This window comes from Peromyscus eremicus, chromosome 5 (assembly GCF_949786415.1).
Source record: "Peromyscus eremicus chromosome 5, PerEre_H2_v1, whole genome shotgun sequence".
Lineage (NCBI taxonomy): Eukaryota > Metazoa > Chordata > Mammalia > Rodentia > Cricetidae > Peromyscus > Peromyscus eremicus.
The window spans coordinates 120,565,562-120,584,445 of NC_081420.1; positions in this window are offsets into that span (position 1 = coordinate 120,565,562).

The following is an 18,884-nucleotide window of genomic DNA, read 5'->3' on the forward strand; positions in this document are numbered from 1 at the left end:
GCGCTTACATACTTTGGCTCACATCAGGTGAATATGACCTGATTGCAGGCATAGGCAAGCTCTCACACAAAGGTTTTCAATCTTTCAAACTCGATATTGATAACTGCAACTGAACAGAAAGCCCCAGCATCTGGTTCTGATGACTGGGCTCTGCTTGTGTTTTAAAAGAAAGAGCTGGAAACTCCTGCTCAAAAAATCAAAGTTTTCCATACCTGAGCTTGTGTGTCGCTAGCTTGGTGTCTATTCTACCAGCTCCACATATTTTTTACGTTATAGTATTATGCTTCATTTCAGAATGTACCAAGGTTTTTGTTCTAGTGGGTTTGGGGTGGCTTTCTCGTGTATACCTGTTTACATATATATAAGCACGAAATACATATCATGCTTAGAGAAAAAAAATTCTACCATTTCCAGTGAGACAGACTAAAGGACACACTGCCCCAGCACAATGTATGGAAGGGTTTATCAGAGTGCGGCATTCAGTGAAACACTGCAACTTTCTAGAACATCAGCTGTGTTTTTATTTCATTGTACTGTCCCAAGTGTAGATAGCCCAGAACTTTACTATCACAGGCTCTCAAATCAAATCAGAACAAACAGAATATATACGTGGACAGAGGGTACAGCTCAGTGGGGGAGCACTTGCACCGTGTGCACAAAGCTCTGGGTTCGAGTCCTAGCATTTCACAACACATACACAGCATTTATGAACTTAATTGAAATATACCAATTATTTAATAAACTCATTTTTTAATTTCTAAAGGTGTATATTCAGTCCTGTGATCTTCTGTGCCTTTGGTTTTCTCTCTCTTCTGTTCTCCAGCTTATCGCCAACAGGACCAGAGAAGAAAAGACAGAAAGAAACCAAAAGCAAATCTTTAATCTTTTATGGATTACATCTTCTGAAACAGTCCCATCAAAAGCAGTTTTAAGAGAACAATTAAAGCCAATGGCTAAAATTAGCCTGGGGATTATCAGTCAGCATCATTTACCAGAGCTGTCTCTGGCTCATGTAATGACACGGTGCAGAAAGCACACACACACACACACACACACACACACACACACACACACACACACGGTGGCTCCATGTGTTGGTTGTGCTTAGGAAATCATTGCATTGAGTATTAGTACGAGAGAGACTGTTCATGCAGACATCTACCTGCTTTATGATGGAGGTATTTTCCTTCCAATTTTCTAATGAAAACCATGGGGTAATTGAATCTATGTATGATGTACTGGTTGTAATACTGAGTGCCGTAATGAAATGACCTTTTCTCTGTATTTCCACTAATTGGCTTTTAAAATGCTTTTGATGTTGCCAAAGAGGTCAAAGGTCAATGAGTAGCTTGTTAGTCTACATCATTTATTTTTATCAGAAAACAAAAATAAAAGCTATTGAAGAAAAAAAAAAAACAGAATTTTGAAAGACACCCACAGTCTATTTGGCTTTGGCGGGCACTGTGATTTTTCCGTGGCTCCTCCAAGTACAATCTGTCTAATCAGGGGATTAGCAAGTAGACTGAAGAAACGTAACAAAGTTTTGTGCAGCAGTAAATATTTGCAAAGCAAAACTTTGGAAAAATCCACGATACATTTAGTGTCACTGATTTTAAAAATTCCAAGGTAGCCAGGCGGTGGTGGCGCACGCCTTTAATCCCAGCACTTGGGAGGCAGAGCCAGGAGGATCTTTGTGAGTTCGAGGCCAGCCTGGTCTACAGAGCGAGTTCCAGGAAAGGCGCAAAGCTACACAGAGAAACCCTGTCTCGAAAAACCAAAAAAAAAAAAAAAAAAAAAAAAAAATTCCAAGGTATTTCTAAAATCATTATCAAATAGCCTGAAGAAGCACAAGCCAGACGGTCATCCGAGAGTAGGCAAGTGCCATTCTGTGTTCCAAGGAACCCATCAAGTCCCTGAAGAGAAAACAGAGGCAGAAGAGAGGGCACCAAGGGGAAACTTCCCTTGGCTGCTAATTTTAAAATATTCAACTCTACCCACACGTGTGTGCAGCCCATGGAGGAAAGATAGTGTGTGAGGAGCTCTTAGGACACTGTTTGCAAATTCTATGAAATGAGAGAGGCAGTTCCTGTGATTTCCAAGAAGCAGCTGATGTGTAAACAGCTGATTACGTTCACTGAAACGCGCTCGTTATGTTTTAAGGACAGAGATAAGAACGTTCTGCAAGCATGGTAGATTGTGTTTAAATTAAACAATAATTGTGGGTTTCAGGACTGGGGGTGGGAGGCTGCTGACTGACTAGAAACAAGTCTTGGCCTCAAGGAAGGCATGGGGTCATTAACCCTTAATGATCATTTACTTAAAAGAAACGTTTTAGGCTGTGGGCCGAAATTCTCTTAAATAATACACCAAGGCCGAAAGGGATGTTGACAAGTGTTTTAATTGCCATAGCTAAGTAAGGACTTCAGGTCACATTGAGTTTACTGTCCTAAAGAACAGACACACAAAGAATACTTTGTCATTACACTGTCTGTCATTATACTGACAATATCCCAGACAGGTAACTTTTTATTCTCTTCCTATTACTTTATCCTATTTTAAAGTTATTTTACTCACTGCTGCCCACTTATTCAATAATCATTCCCTTTTAATTAACTTAATTTTTATTTATTCTTTGTGTCTTTCACATCACGCCTCCTGGTCCCACCCATCTCCCTCCCCAAAATAAAAACAAAATAAAATTTAAGAGGAAAAGAGGGGAAAAGAAAAAAGAAAGGGAAAATCTGGTCATGGAAGCTGCAGTGTGACACAGTAAACTGCTTTATCCACACATCTTTACATGCAGGTGTTCATCCCAAGGAATCACTGGTTTGATTTAAGGCCCCGGTCTCTGCTACACTATGGACACTGGTCCCTCACTGGGACTCTTCTTAGACATCCTATTGCTGCCCTGTGTCATGGAGGTGCTGCAGCCCTGGGTCCACAAAACTGACATCCCTCCACACCTCCACACCCCATGCTCCAGCAGATCACAGATGGGGTGGATGTTGGGTGGGCCAACCCATAACCCTGGCTCTGGGCCTGGGTAGTTGCAGAGTGGGTCAGTCTGCCAGCTCTTCCATGCTCACCGCCAGGGCGAGCTCTCCTACATTGCCCTGGCAAGTTCACCCCTTGCAGTGATGAGCAAGGGGCGGGGCCAGTTCTCCTGCTTTCACATCCCCAGGGTCAGATCTCTCACACCTACATCTTCAGGGCCAGCTCTACTGTATTGCCTAACTGAGGTGTAGAAGCTACTCTCCAGAGTGCTGCAGTTGATGAGGGCCAAGGACAGCTCTCCCACATGCCTCAGACATTGATGGGCAGGGGTAGGGGAGTGGGGGGTGTCAATGGTCATTCTTGAGTGGTCTGTGACTTCACCGCATGCACAGAAAAGGGTTCCTTCCCTTCAGTATTCACAGTGTGAAGGAAGAAACACATAAAGGGGCCATTTCCCCCATGTTCTAGAGGATTTAAAGCCTGTTGTCAGGGGAGCAGGAAGGCAAGTATCCAGCCTTGGGAGCGAGGGAATAAAGGTAGATGAGGGACTCGGAATTAACCCAATGTAAGTGCCAGTTCATGCTGGTTCCTAGTTAGGAGAAAAGGAGATTCTGGAGCTCCACCACCAATGGATGGCTTTAATTCCTTCATAGTGAAATGAACAAATTTTCATCCCACTGGTTTTGAATACTTTTGGTAGCTGTGAGCTGTAGATCCAATAAGTGCACAGTACTTAATCTAAAAAGCATTTGGAGAAAATCCTAGTAGACCTTGACACTTAGTGTTGTGATCATCCATCCACCCCCAAGTCCATTCCCATGGCCTCTGCTTGGGTAATCAAGCTTTTTTAAAGATTTCAGACAGACTAGATAACCTTTGGCTCAATTTAGCAGAAGCTGTGGGCATTTTCTTTTGGTTTACATAGGGAAGTCCAGCTGAAGCTTAGCAGTTCATTAAGACAATTCTTTCCTAACTGATGACTTGGCCTTTCTTCTCACAGTAGAAATTGCTTTTTATTTATCCTATAAGTATTTTTTGAGAGATAATGGGAAAGAAGTTAGGAAAGTGGAGGGTAGACCAGTGTTAATAACATTCTCAAAGTAGACACACTTAGCAGAGGTCAGAACTGTTGTCTTCACTCCCAAGGAAACGTCACCACTTTGAAGCAAATATTGTCCCCCACACAGAATGGAAATGGAAAGGGGGGATGGACCTGTAATGGTCCCTACCACAACACCCATCTTCTAATTTCAGGCCAATAAAATCTTGCCCTAATTCTCTTTTATTTTCTTCTTAAGTAAAGTATTTTTAAGTGGTATGTGTGTGGTATGTGTGCACATGCGTGTGTACCAGCATGTACAACAGACCCATGTACCACAGGGCACATGTGGAGGTCAGAGGGTAGTTTTCAGGATCCCTTCCATAGAAGGCTCCAGGGATCACCCTGAGGCTGTGGAACAGCAGGGCAAATGTTTCTACCTGTCAAACCATCTTCCCCTGGATTAGAAACCAGGACCCACTTTAAAAGGCTGGATGTAGTGGTGTACACCGCAATCTCAGCTGGGGAGGCAGAAACATGAAGTCCTGGGGCTCACTGGCCAGTTAGCCCCACCTACTGACTGAGTTCCAGGCCAATGAGAGAACCTGTCTCAACAAAAGATGGTTAACAGTGCCTGAAGAACAACATCTAAGGTTGTCCTCTGTACACACATACACATAGATGCATTAACACACCACATATATGCCCCAACACACTAATATCTTTTACCTCCACATGCTACAAAAGAAGTGAATCACAGATCTATAGGTCATTACAAAAACATTTCTCCGTCTATCTAAGTTCTTCCACAGTAGAAATGTATTGTGTTTGTGTCCAATGGAATATGAAATCATCACAACTCCCCTTATTTATTATCTTTTTCTCTAAGCTACGTGCAAATTGATCTTTTGATGAATGCTGAGAATATTTTATGAGTCTTCTTACATTTTTATTTGGAGATAAAACAACTCCACTGTCTTGATCAGTGATTCTGAATCCCCCTTTCCTCTGGTAGCACATTGTTCTAGAATGTGCACTGTGTAGTCTTTCTCTTGAGTAGAACTGTTGTCGTGTGACATCTTATGATGGACATCAGCAAACACAGATCCACAATTTCAGAATTAGATCGATTTTCTCTTGTACCTTCCCTGTCTCCAACGCTAGCACAACCTCATACTGAGGCTGTCAGGAATGGTACTTGAAAACCACTGATTTTGAATAAACTACCACTTACTCTATTGGGTTGTTTTTATATTTAAAAACCTTAATCAGAATCATACAGTCAAAAGAATTTCTTAAACTTAAAAATTTTTAATAATCTTAGGATTCTTCTTTTGGTTTACATTTTTTCTGGCTCTCTGAAAATAATTTGTGGAACCAATCTGCAACTGGAAGCTTTTCAGCAGAGGGTCAGACACTAGCTGACACTCAAAATGCAGTGTAAATACCCACAGTAGGTCTTGCATGCTTCTGTGGAACATATGTGGACGCTGAAGGTGAACACTTAGAGACTGTGCGAGCTCCCACTTGCAGTCAAGAGTATGAAGGATGCAGCTCAGTGGAGAGGTGGCGTTCCTTCTTGCCAACATCTCCCTCCTTGCTTGTTCCTTGACTCTCCTTAGCCAGATGAGATGAACTGGTAATGAGTCGATTCTGAAAGATGGTAGGTAAAAAACTAGACACTGGATGGTAACACAGGATCTTACCTTTCAGAACCCAACAGAAGAAAAGAAATTTTTCTTATAGACACGATGGAAGAAGCCAAAAACTATCACACTAAGCACAATTTCAGAATGATACCCACCAGAGTATCAGTGTTGCCATCAAAGAGTTAATGTTATCTCTATAATGTGCGGTTACTCCCAAAGAGAAAATAACTAATGTGGGGTTAGGGACTGGCAGCCTTAGTAATTGGGAAATTTCACAAGGACCAGGTATCTTTAAGATCAGACCTCATACCATCTGTTAACTAATGCAGAATGACTGGAAACTTCTGTGAAAGTGTATGTGGAGAATATAAATAGTGAAGTGCTGTAATTTATTACAATTACATTGTATAGAATAAAAATGAAAGAAATACTTCATGACTGAAAGCTAGGGCCATTTCTACATCAATTGTAATAAGAAGAAACGCTGACTGCTTCAAGACTTGCCCATAAATCAGAAAAAGGAACTTGCACCAGCCTGGCTATGCACTGTCTAAAATATAATACGCAGACCTCCTTTCTGTGTGCGCTCATGAGCAGAGAGCAAGCCAGCAGTACCCACCAGCTGCTGTGCAAATGGGTGCAAACGCGTTCACCCTGAAGACAGTCTCCACAGCAGTGTGCTGGCTCTCAGAACAGTGCGAGGATCCCTGCAACAGCGTTTTGCCAGAGGTCCAAATTTGGGAAACATCCAGTACTTTAGCACAGGTATTGGGCAAATCTGATAAGAAGCCAGTCATTGTGACAAATTCAGGGAGGAAAACCCATCACCAGGCTGTAAGGACTACATACTCTATTTTTTGCTGGCCCCAGAAGGTCACACCTTCCCTATAGCCATATATGGCCAGAGGCCACTGGGCACTTTTTTAAAAATGAATGTTCTGGTCTAAGCGTGCTCCTACAATCCAGTGACGTTCTTACTCAGGGTGGTCTGTAAATATTCTAAATCTTTGCTTACTATATAAAATTACAAGGAAGTGTTGTACTGCATCGTTCGTGCACTGGACATCCTCAGCTAGGCAAATCCTACAAAGTACATCACTCTCCTGAAAAACATCTTTAAAAAAAAAATAAGATGGTTTCCTTTTTTACTCTTTGCTTTTCCTGCCTTTTGCCTGACCCTGCCCTTTGGCTGTGTGCATTCTGGGGTACAATAAGAAGTGTGAGACATCACACTTGTAAGTCAAGTCCATTGTGGAGCTTTCCCTATAGCACAGGAGAAGAGCAGTTTCCCCAGGCACTTTCCTCCTATCTCTCTCCAGCTGCTTCTCCATGCTGTGTTTGCCTCCCTCTGAGAAGGAGATGTCTCTCACGTTACCTACTTGATGATCTTGCATCAACCCCCCCCCCCCCCCCCGCCAGTGCTTGAGGGGAATCCCAGATAAAGAAGGAAAAGAGGAAAAGATGCTTAAAATACATTCCAGCCATCCAGGGAAATTAAAAAAAAAAAAAAGATAACCTCACTGGGGGAAAGATGGATCCATTTTTAAAGTCAATGTATGTGTGAGAACTGGAATTTGGTCAGGGCAATATTATTGGTTATGTTGGTTTCAATTTTTTCCATGCTTGTGGTCTAATTAATTGTATCACTTTTAACTTGATGATGAGATACAGACCACAATGTTGAATTAATCCTGGCTCAGATCCCAGCTGGATTGTACTGTTAATACCATGTGGTCATCTATTAGAATTTCCCTTCAAATTAATATGATCTGGTAACCAAATGTTGAGAACCGGACCCATAACTGTACCCTCAGCTTCGAAAGAATCATGGTGATTTTTCCTGATTTGTGGCTCCAAGTTCGGAAAGGCAAGGGCTGTGCATTTTGTTTTCACGCATGTCGTGTTTTGCCAAGTCAGACATCTTTCCACATGGGAGAAGATTATAATGGCATTGCAAAGTAGTTCTCTTGAAACCTTCTCAACCAGATTATGTGCTGCATTCCATTAAACCTGTGTTTGAAGTTACTAGGATTTGCTAAAATATTTGATAATGCCTAAGCAGATAAGAGATTATATGCTTTATGTATACAGAGGAAGGATTTGTTCCAGCTTGGACACAGTGTATTAATTGGCCACCTACAGTGAGCAGTGTTTAATATCTGCCCCGCCCCCCTTCCTTGCTGCTTTCCAGGCAGAAGATCATGTACGTACCCACTGGACTAAATTTGCTAACTTTCTGGAACACATTAAACAATGTGCGCTACTTGTGTCATATTACATTAACTTCACTCCCAATGACAAGTTGTATATATCTGTAATAAATAGCCCCTCGGGGACCAGATCAAGATTAAGGGAGAGAAAGCATGCTGCTGCTGTACTTAAGTCATTTACAACATCTCGGCAAATGCTTGCAAAGAAATGTGTGCACCAGCGGGGCAGGCTAACAGCGTGATGGATGCTGGTGACGAGACTGCAGAGTTGGTTTTGGTTGGGGGTGGTTTTTTTTTTTTTTAAGAAGAACCTTTATATTCTGTAGTGTTGGGTGCTGTGGTGTTCACTATACCAAAAATGCCTTCCTAAGGGTTTTTGAGCATCTCAACAGTGTTTCGCACAGCTTAGGACCGAACGTCAGCGTTAGAGCAGTGTGAGTCAGGACATTGGTGGCAGTGAAGGAGAGGGGGACACAGGACTCAGTGGTGGTGATGGAACCCAGGAATGTTTGTCTAAACTGGAAAACTTGCTCATTCCAGGCCAAAGGCTTTAACTGACAAGAACAACTTAGAGCAGAAAAGAGCTTAATAATTGGGGGGGGGCACAGTCAGATTGAGAAATTGGCTGTGATTAACCAGGGTGTGTGTGGGATCAAATGAACAAAGCCAGAAGCTGGACAGAGTGATGCTTACTTGTGATCCCAGGGCTCTGGGCACTGAAGCAGGAGAACAAGGGTTGCAGGCCATCCTGGGCTTTGCAATGAGACTCTGTTTCAAAACAACAACAACAAAATCCAGAGACTCCTAGAAAACTGGTCCACTCACCAATGTGGAATTAAAATAGTCGTAGGCATGTCAGTCTGGTCTCACAGGAATACACAGTTAGTCCTTTCCTCCTTCAAAGTACAGTCTTGTTCCAGATTCGGGTTTGAGCCAAGTCCCTTGTAGATGAGAAGTACTTGAATGACACTCTGTGGATGTCACTTGGCTGTTGGGACAGTTGTACCTACTTCTATGGCAAGTGGTGGCCTGGATGTTCTGCCAGTCGGAACTCTTAACTGTCCTGTCTTTCAGGAAAGCTATGAGACAGTGAATGGTTTTCATTCATCTATGTCTGAAGACAGAAGGAAATAAGTAATAATCAGAGCCATACTGCTCCCTGCCTGCCTCTGCTGAGGCATCCCTACATGGAGAGTTCACCACTATGGATTGGGTTTGAACATCAACTGTATCCATACACAAAAGTTAAAAAACAGAATCAAATGTCTTTGAAACCATCCAAGAACATGGTTCTGGCTCTAACCACTGCCTCAGCCATGTGGGAGGTACAGTAGTCTGTTACCAGCCAGTGCATCTCACATAGAGCTATGGAGCTTTCCTAGTTTCTTATATTATGAGGTCCCCATGTGAACTTTTGAATACCTTGACAGTGTCCATCAGGAAAAGTAAAAAATAAAATGACAATAACAAAAAAACCAAAGAACAAAAGATGAATTTCTTGGTGTTGGCTGATAGGGTACAAAGGTCCTCAGTAGAGCTGCTCACTGGGTAATGGACACGTCCATGCTCCAGCATGGTAAGGGGAGATGATTCAGCTACAGTAGGATCCCTGTGGCTGCTAACAAATTGGGATCCTATCTGCCCAGTCTTTCTCTCCCTGTGCCCTCCTGACAGCCTACTAGGAACCCAGAAAGGGGGTTGGGAAACCCATCTGTATCTTTTCTCAAGTTTGCTTTCTCTACTTAGAGAAGCAGTGGCCAAAACCTTAACCTGGAGGAACTATCCCCACCTTGGTGTTTGCCATACCTCAGCAGCAGCTACTATAGTCTGAGTGGGTTAGGCTTTGAGGTGGGAGAACAGCCACCTTTTCTGTCTAGCCACCTCGCTTCCCCAGCCGTGCCTGCTTTGATGGAACTCAGCCCATGGCTGTCCAGACTGAGTTGATGAAGTCTGGAGAGCTTTGATGCAGATATCCTCATCCAGGAAGGACAAAAGGAGTTTCTCTCTTTAAAAGACTGACCTGGGGCTGGTGAGACAACTCAGTGAGTAAGGAAGAGTGCTTGTTGCACACTCATGAAGACACGAATTCAGATCTCAGCACCCACATTAAACAGCCAGAAGTAGCCAAGAGCATTTATAACTCTGGTGCTGTTGGAGGTGGAGACAGGAAAATTGCTGGAAATTGTTGGCTGGTAGCCTCAAAATAATAGTGCTGACTGTGGTATAATGCCTCAACATGGATGACTTCCTCTATCCGTGCAGGGGCACACATGAGTACATACACCTTTTACACAAATATCGAAGTATACATACACACACACACACACACACACACTCAGAAAAAGAGACAGAGAGACAGATAGATGATAGATAGATAGATTAGATAGATAGATAGATAGATAGATAGATAGATAGATAGATAGATAGAATGATATTATTTCTTATTCTCTCTAGTATGTCCTCCATAATTTTGTGCATTCTCACTTACACTGGGTAATTGACAGTTCTCTGGACAAATGAAAACTCCTTCTTTCTCAAAGGCTAGCCTTAGAAAATCTGACACTGTCTCCCCAAGATTTTTAATAGTCCAGAAGATTTTGAAATTTCTGGTGCATCTCAATGGATGCCTTATATCTGAATCATCACTTCCAGAGATACCTCACCAATAGACCTGTGTTCAAGTGCTTAGCTCTGATTGTATTTCCTTTGTATTGTCTTTATAAATCTAAGAAGCTGTTCTTGACCCTCATTGTTATGAACTTTATTCTTAAAGCAATGAAAATAAAATTTATGCAAAGCTGTAAAGACTAACCTTTTTTCTACACTGGTTTAAGATTACATGTGGGGGGAACTTTAACAACTGTAAGACATACCATAAAATTATCCTTTAAAGCATCACCACCACTTGAAAGAGACAAGAATGTGCGCTTACCTTTGCACACGCCTCTAATCTTCAAAATAAATTCATACCAGTAACTTTATGAGTCAGGGTCATTTGTGTAAAATCAACCACAGAAATGAATACAGTGTGACAACCGCCCAGATGTTCAGCTGAATTGCTCTAAAGAATATAAATGCCTGTTACCTTTCCCTCCTACTTTTTCCAATTAAATACAAGCTTATGTTCTTCCCAGTCCATATTTTTCAAGTGAGGCACAGCATTCCCAAGTAAATTCTAAAGCTCTCTTAAAATGCCCTTGTTCTTAGTTCTACAAATGTAAGGGTTCTCAACTCTACAGCTCCAGGCCATCATGTGTATTTCTGGCTTTGACTCTATAGCGAGTCACATTTCTTCAGGAGAACATTTTTTTTCCATATAGTGAAAATGTTTGTAATGGAATCTTTTTTAAAAATTATAGTAAGTTCTGTTATTTTTTCAGGAATTGTATTTTTTAATTTACTTATTTTTGTTTATGTGAATATGTGTGTGTGTGTTTGTGTGAGTTTTTATGCGCCACATTCTTGCAGGTGCCTGTGGTGGCTAGAAGGCGTGCCAGATTTCCTGGAACTGGAGTTACAGGTGGTTGTGAACCTCATGATGTGGGTGCTGGGAGCTAAACCCGGGTCTTGTGCAAGGTCAGCAAGTGTCCTTAACCACTGAGCTACCTCTCCAGCTCCAAGCACGTTATAGTTTAATATGCTACCAGTTTGGGCAAATTTCCAATTTTACAAAAATGCCTCCTGGTGGTGGGTAAAACTAAATACCCTGCATACGTGATATCTACAGCATCTAGGAAATAAATAGCCCTTGTAAGAGCTGACCTAAGTTATCCCCATTAATGACATGCAGAGAGTCACAGCCATTGTTTAGAATCTCTTCTTCATACTCCTAAATCCTTAGGCAGTTCCAAAGCCATGTCTGGTGCAGGACAAGCTATCCTATTAAGCCTAGCCTCGCAGTAAGCCCTCACCCTTCCTGCCTGTGGGGGGGAAAAAAAAAACACTTAGCTAACTGCTCTCCTTCCATTTTCCTGCTGCTGAAAGAAGATATGATAAATAATCCTTTTCTTTCCTACAGAGATGCTGGGGCAAGAGTTAGTTAACAGCTGGGCAGTGTGCTGACCTGACAGTGACAAGATAGGAATCCTAACAGATTACCCGTGGTCTGGTGACCGAACACCCACTGACATGTCTTGGTGAACACACTCGAGGTGATTTTAATATATGAACCAAGAATTCTAGTGCAAACACAAAACTCAGCTTCACAAGAGTAAAAAAAAGGAAGACATAATTAACAGAACTGGCTTTTCAGGTAAGCCGTAAGAGAGATCTTTTGTATCACCTTTAAGGAAACCTCAGGGTCACAAGGTCTCTGCTGGCATGGGGAGAGGCCTTGACAGTAGATAGAGATATTACAAAAGTGACAAAATATCATTTTGTGAGCTACTAAATGATATAATTTGCAGTGAACCGTAAGTATATATCATATATGTTACTATATCACTTTAATTTAGGATTGCCATCTTCATAGAAGTGGGGTTTTTCCATGTTCTCTGAGGCTTCATTCCTTTTTTTCATGCCCACCCTGAGATGCCAGTACAAACAGGGAGTCCCCTTGGCCTCAAAGGGAGCTTTGTGCTGAGATTTGCTAGTTTGGACATGGAACAAACTTTTAAAAGGGACATGAAGTTCTAAATTCCACCTGATTTAGTTGGCTCAGTATCTACAGATATTTTTCTAAAATGATCTATTTTTCCTACTTTAACTTGTCATAAAAGTAAAAAAAGAAGAAAATACAGATTTCACATTATATTACCAATGCACAATATTTTGTACCCAGGCAAAAATAAATTCAAGTTTCTATGGGCGTCACGGATATACCAGACTTAACGGCCATGTACTTTCAAAAACCTGTTCAATCTTTATTGTTTTCCTTTTGAAATTTCAATGAAAATAGCCTTAGAGCTGTATCAAGTGCAACCCAAATAAAGCAAAATAAATTGCAAACCTACCACGAATACAAGAATTATGCGGACACCATCTAAGTTACTTTAACGTAAGATATAAATCCAGAGATTTCTCATGCCATCATTTTGTAAATAATTACAGTTCTGCTGAAACTGTTGTATAAAGTTTACATGGGAGGTTCAGTGCACCCTTGCTCTTGTTTAGAACATTCGGAACCACCAGAGAGCTGTTGATATATGGCCGTGCTTTTCAGTGCCTGAGACATCTACTACATGGGAGCATAATAAACAGGGCATAAAGACAGGTTTGTGCAAGCAGTTTGGAGTGACCTTTTTGGCAGCTGAAATCCATCTTGAGTACATGGTGCTGATGTGGACGGACATGTAAACTTAGTCTTGTTACCATAACTACTAGTTCTACAAATATACTCTGATGCCCAAAATGTACATCACTCTCAGGAAAGTGGCTTTAAGTGGAGAAATGCGGCCAAGGAGAAGCCATTCAGACAAGATCAAAAACCATCTACTACCAGGCAATCTCTGTGATCAGTTAACGGAAGCGTTGAAAGCGTAAGGTTAGGTAGATTTAATCCACAAACTTAGAGAGTTAAGATCCTCTTGATGGCATAGTTAGGGTTTCGTTTGTTTGTTTGTTTTGGTTTTGGTTTTAAGTTATATCTTGGTGGGTTTTAACACAAGCAATAGAAATGCCGTAGTTGCTTCCTTCCCCAAACTAAAGTTAGCATAAGAATGGTCAAGTCAACAGAGTCTATCAATATGTTGAAATATTGCAGATGTACTTGCCTAATGATTTGATAAATAAGGCAGGCACTTGAGTATTAAATTTAGAGAACTGGGTTTTAAGAAAACCTTTCTAAACTTGAGTCTGATTTTAAAATCTCTCTTATCCAGTGTGGTCAAGTTTGCCTGGGGTCCCAGCCACTCTCTCCTGGCTAGCACGATGCTCACAAGGAGGCAGTCACAGGGAACAGTCCTGGTGTACCAAACTGATCTGGGTCCAGCAAATGAATTTGGCTTGTGTTTTTTTTTTTTGGTCACAGACACACCAATGACATCAATTTTAGTCTCCCGATGTGGCTGATACTTCGGAGAACTTGGATCCCTACTTGTTGACTCGGGTACTTGATGAATGGGCCTTCTGTTTCTTTTGAAACAGCTCTCACCCTCTCGGGAAATGTTTTAAGCTTATCTTCAGTTGTTACTTATTAAAAAAATCATTGGAGGGGATTGAACAAGTACTATTATCTCTGAAATGAATAAGAAACCTGAAATCAGTAGAGATGTCAAACCAAACCCTCCTCACCGCCGTGTTAAAAATGATAGATTATGAAGTGAGGAGGGTGCTGCATGGGAGGAGAATCTTAGCCTCCACATGCCTGGTTGCCAAAAACTGAGTCTTCCCTCGCTAAACCACATCATCTTGCCCATTATCCAAGTCCTTCTCTCTGCTCATCAGTGGAACTTGAAAAAACTGTCAGTAGTAAGACTGATAAAAAGATTTGATTGCATTTTTCCCTCTCTTTACTCAGGAGTCAGCTGAAGTGAGTAGAATTTACAGATCTGGAGGTCTAGTGAAACGTGCCTAAAATCCCAACCTACTCAGGAGGCTAGGCAGGAAGATGCAGTTCATATTCAGCCTACTCAACTGAACAAGACGCTATCTCAAAATAAAAATACAAAGATACAAAGTGTTGGGTCTGGCTAGGGGACAGAGCTCCTATGCAGCCTGTGCATGATGCTGGATTCAAGGTACCTGTGCTTCAGAGAAAACACTGTATCTGGATATGGACAGACTTGGGCCTGTGCTTCACCAGGTTGACCGATCTAATCCTGGAGTTGCTATTTTTTTTAAAAAAAATCTTCATGTTATAAAGTAAAATTATGACATTGTCATCCCTGAGTATCTGATATAGACAGTTAAGACTCTGGTGGAATAAAGGAGAACTAGAGAAAGTCAGGTTCCATGGGGTTCTCTTTCTGTTCCTGCCATAGTGGTGGGAATTGCTCTGTTGTGTCATGCCCACCCCATCATGATAAACCCCAAACTCTGAAACTGTGAGGCAGAGGAAATTTTCTCCCTTAATATGTCTCTGTCAGGTATTCTGCTGCTTAAACAAATATCTGACAGAGAAAATTTGTTCAGAAAAAAAGGCCAGGGTTGTGACTAAATGTGGCTCATAAGCCCTCAGAAACAGTCTGTGGGTGGGATTACAAAATAGTGAAGTGGGCTAGAGACAGCTTGGCATATTGTAAGCAGAACTTAATGAGTGGTTCTGGAAGGATCTCAGAAAAACAGAATGCTCACAGATGTGGAGTGGATAAAGGCTATGCTCATGATGTTTTGGATGGGAGAAAAAGGAAGATGGGTTTAGAGGCCATTCACATCACATCTGAAATAACTTGTCAACGTTTTTGCCAATGTCCTGAGACCTTGTGAGAGGCAAGGGTTAAAGGTGATGGATTAAGTATGATGCTGCAGTAAATTGAAAATCTACACAGTATTAACACTATCATATGGATATTGCTAGCTTCTTCTAGCCAGATTGATGGATGCAATTAGAAGCCCAAGAGTAAAGCAGAAATAATTTTAAAACTTGTAGTTTGTCCAGATGATGAACATATTTAAGGTATTGCCAAGGGGTGGAGATATTGCTTAGTAGCAGAACATCTGCCTAATGCAGACAAGAATCTAGCTTTGATCCCTTGCACTGAAGTTGGTACCAAAAAAGATATCACTGTTAAATAGAGTACGGACATTAAAAAGTCACCAGTTATTTTACATCAGGACAGAAGGAAAATTACTGTCCATTTGTGGAATCAGCTAGACTCCCCATCTCAGACTCAAGCATAGAAAGGTTTTTAACTCATTTTGAAGACTTTGTTTTGATAAGAGAGCACCAGAGTACCTTGTATGTGCAAACAACCTAGGAAATTGTCTCTTCCTTCTGGATACCCAGAGATTGCTGGAACCATGCTCTAAGTTACCTCACTACTACTTAAACTGACAACAGACCTTGACACTGTCCACATGATGATCATTTTTTCAGACATTCAGAATGCAAGGGTTATAAAGCCATGAAAAATTCCACCCAGATTTCAAGGAAAGCTTAGGAAGGCAGGCAATGCATGGCAGGTCTAGGATATGTAAGGAAGTCTCTGGGAGGGAAATACATGAATCTTTGAAGGTAAAGTTGAACACATAATGGACACTTCAGGATGTTGGCAATTCCAGGAATACAGACCATTGGCTGAGGAGAAAAATAGGCAATGGGTGGAACCAGCCAAAGAGAGAAGCCATGTTGACTGCCAATAGTAAGACATCAAGAACCGTTTTGACAAAGCCAACTGGAATCTCACTAGTATAAAACATGCCTCATAATAGACGTGGAGGTACAAGATTTATTCTCTCCCTTACTATGTTCTATCTTGTGCTGTATCAATCTTTTCTTGTTATTTTCCATTATCTCCATGTGGAGCAGCAATGTGTACTCTTGATTCTGTGGAGACTCAGCGTTAAGAGTTTCCCTTGAGTCTCTTAAGAGATGTCTACTTGGACCCTTGCAGCAGAATTAGATCTGTTAAGACTATGGAGACTCAGAGATGGAGCAAATGTATTTTGTATTATGAGATAACCATAAGAATTCTGAGGACAAGGTTAAAATACAGATTAAGATGTATTTTGATAACAAATTGAGAAAGGGATGGTTATTCTTGATTCAATTAAAAGTGACTAAGAGATTAACAAGGTATGCCCTGGATGTATCTGTGAAAGACATTTCAGGAAGGATTCACTAATGATAAAAGACTGTTTCTGAATCTGCATGACACTGTCCCATGGAACAGGGGATCTGATGGAGGAAAGGCGGGAAGGGAAATCAGGTAGTTCAAACACTATTTCTCCAGCTTTCTGGCCTTGTGAGAGAGCTGCTTTGCTCTGCTGCACCCTCCCTCCATGATGGACTGAAAACTCTAGAAGGAGGAGACAGAAGTCTTTCTTCTTTTAAGTTATGTTTTTCTGGTAGTCTGCAACTTAATGGAATCTCTAACATGGCCACATTTTCTGGTTACAAATCAATGTTTTAAAATGTCATGGTTGAAAATTAAGCCAAATATGAGAGATAAGAAACCAGTGTGTATATGTGCATGCATGTATCTATATATGATGTATTATTATGTATGCTATTATCTCTCTCTCCCCCCTCTCTGAATAATCTATCTCTAATCAGGACACTCATATTTTTAAGGTCTCCAATGGCTTTAACACTGACACTAACACCAACAAAAGTCTTGTCAAATGATCTACAGCTTTATATATAATGCCCTGTTAAATAACGAAGGAATATAACACTGACATAAACTCAGTATCTGCATGTCAAATTTCTTCATTTTAAGGAATCGGTGTTCTCAAGTAATGCCAGAAATCTTTAAAGAAATGATAATTTAAAATGTCTCAGTAGGCAAAAAGACTGTCAGCATGAATTCTTTCGGAATCCTGTAGGAATATTCATAGACTCTTTAATAATTGCCTTGGAAAACTATAGCACCTAAAATGAAACAGGGTTCTTTTTCTGTCTTCTATGCTGGAAGAGCTCAGGCATGTCATGTCTCAGTGGCGCTACATCATCCTGGGTGCTCCAGGTGCCTTCAGAGCCTGGTCTGTTTTTGTCAGTCACTATCTTTAAGAGATCGTCTACTTGTACAATGACTGTAGCCCTAGTCATCACATCCACATTCTACAAAAGAAAGAAAGAAGAAAAGTCGTTAAGACTATTGGAGAGATCTTTTAGAAGTTCTACCCATCAGCTTGCTCACACAGGTCTTTGTCTTCCCCTGTCTGTGAAGAAAGGGAGAAAAATGAAAATACACATGTGTCTATACAGCCTTAGTGGAGACAGAATAGCTATTACATACTAAACATCTACTAGAGCACCTACTACTGCCTTAGGACTTTGAGGGGATTCTATCAAGTAACACAGAATAAAAAGTTAACAAAGTCAGAGACGTAAGTTTATCATGAACAAGGTAACATAAACACTCCAAAGCCCAGCAAGGTCACATGAGATTAAGGTGAAAATATGGTAGAATGCAGAGAACACAGAGGTTATGACCTGAGTTAAGTTTCCCATCTGTGTTTAGCATCCAAGGTTAGATGTAACAATATCTAGTCATGGAGGGAGACAATGTTGTATTCATTTGATCAAAATTTAAGAAACTTCTTAAATATATATAGTAAATTTGAAGATAAAATATTTCAAGGCTTAAAGAAATTGACATGTACCACCTTAAAAATAATTTAACAAAAATTGGTCTCTTAATGCAGTTCTACCAAAAGGAATCAAGTTCCTGAACCCCCCCCCCCAACACACACATATACACTGAAGAATTCTATAGTAAAGGCTAAAAACAACTGTGATCACAGCAGCAATACCCCTGTAACATGTAGTGTTCGATCAGATGAGCTGAACTATTGGTAGATTTCCTTTAGATGTCCAAAGGAGTATTTACATGAAGCATGGACAGTGGTTCATGGTATTTCATGCCAGCCATCCTCTGGATTCTTTCTCAGTGGTCTTCTGACAAGAAACCCATGCATAACATAATACCACGGGGTAGGTTGGGTTTTAGTAATGTAGCTGACTGACACAGAAGTGCAGAAAATGCCAGGGTGGTTCAAATGCTGATGAAGATTTTGAGAGCTGGGCCTTGGCAACTGGTCAAAAAGTCTGGCTTCCAACTAGTGTTCATGAAGATCTCCAAACTCCTTAGTGAACTGAAGGCTTATTCAGTGATGTCACCACTGACATCATCATGGCCAATCCACTCCTCATTACCAATGGACTGAAACAGAATTGTTTCATAGGTCACTTTTTATTAAATCCATATCCTAAAGCTGTGTTCAAAGACTCAACAAAGAAATCCAGACTTGGCCAAAGTAAGATTTTCATTGACAACATGGGGAAAAATCATCACTGTTTTTTTTTCCTTTCCTTGGCTGCACTGTATCTAACAGTGTGCTGATTGACCATGGTGCAGGAAATTAAACCTATGAGACCAGAATGTCTTT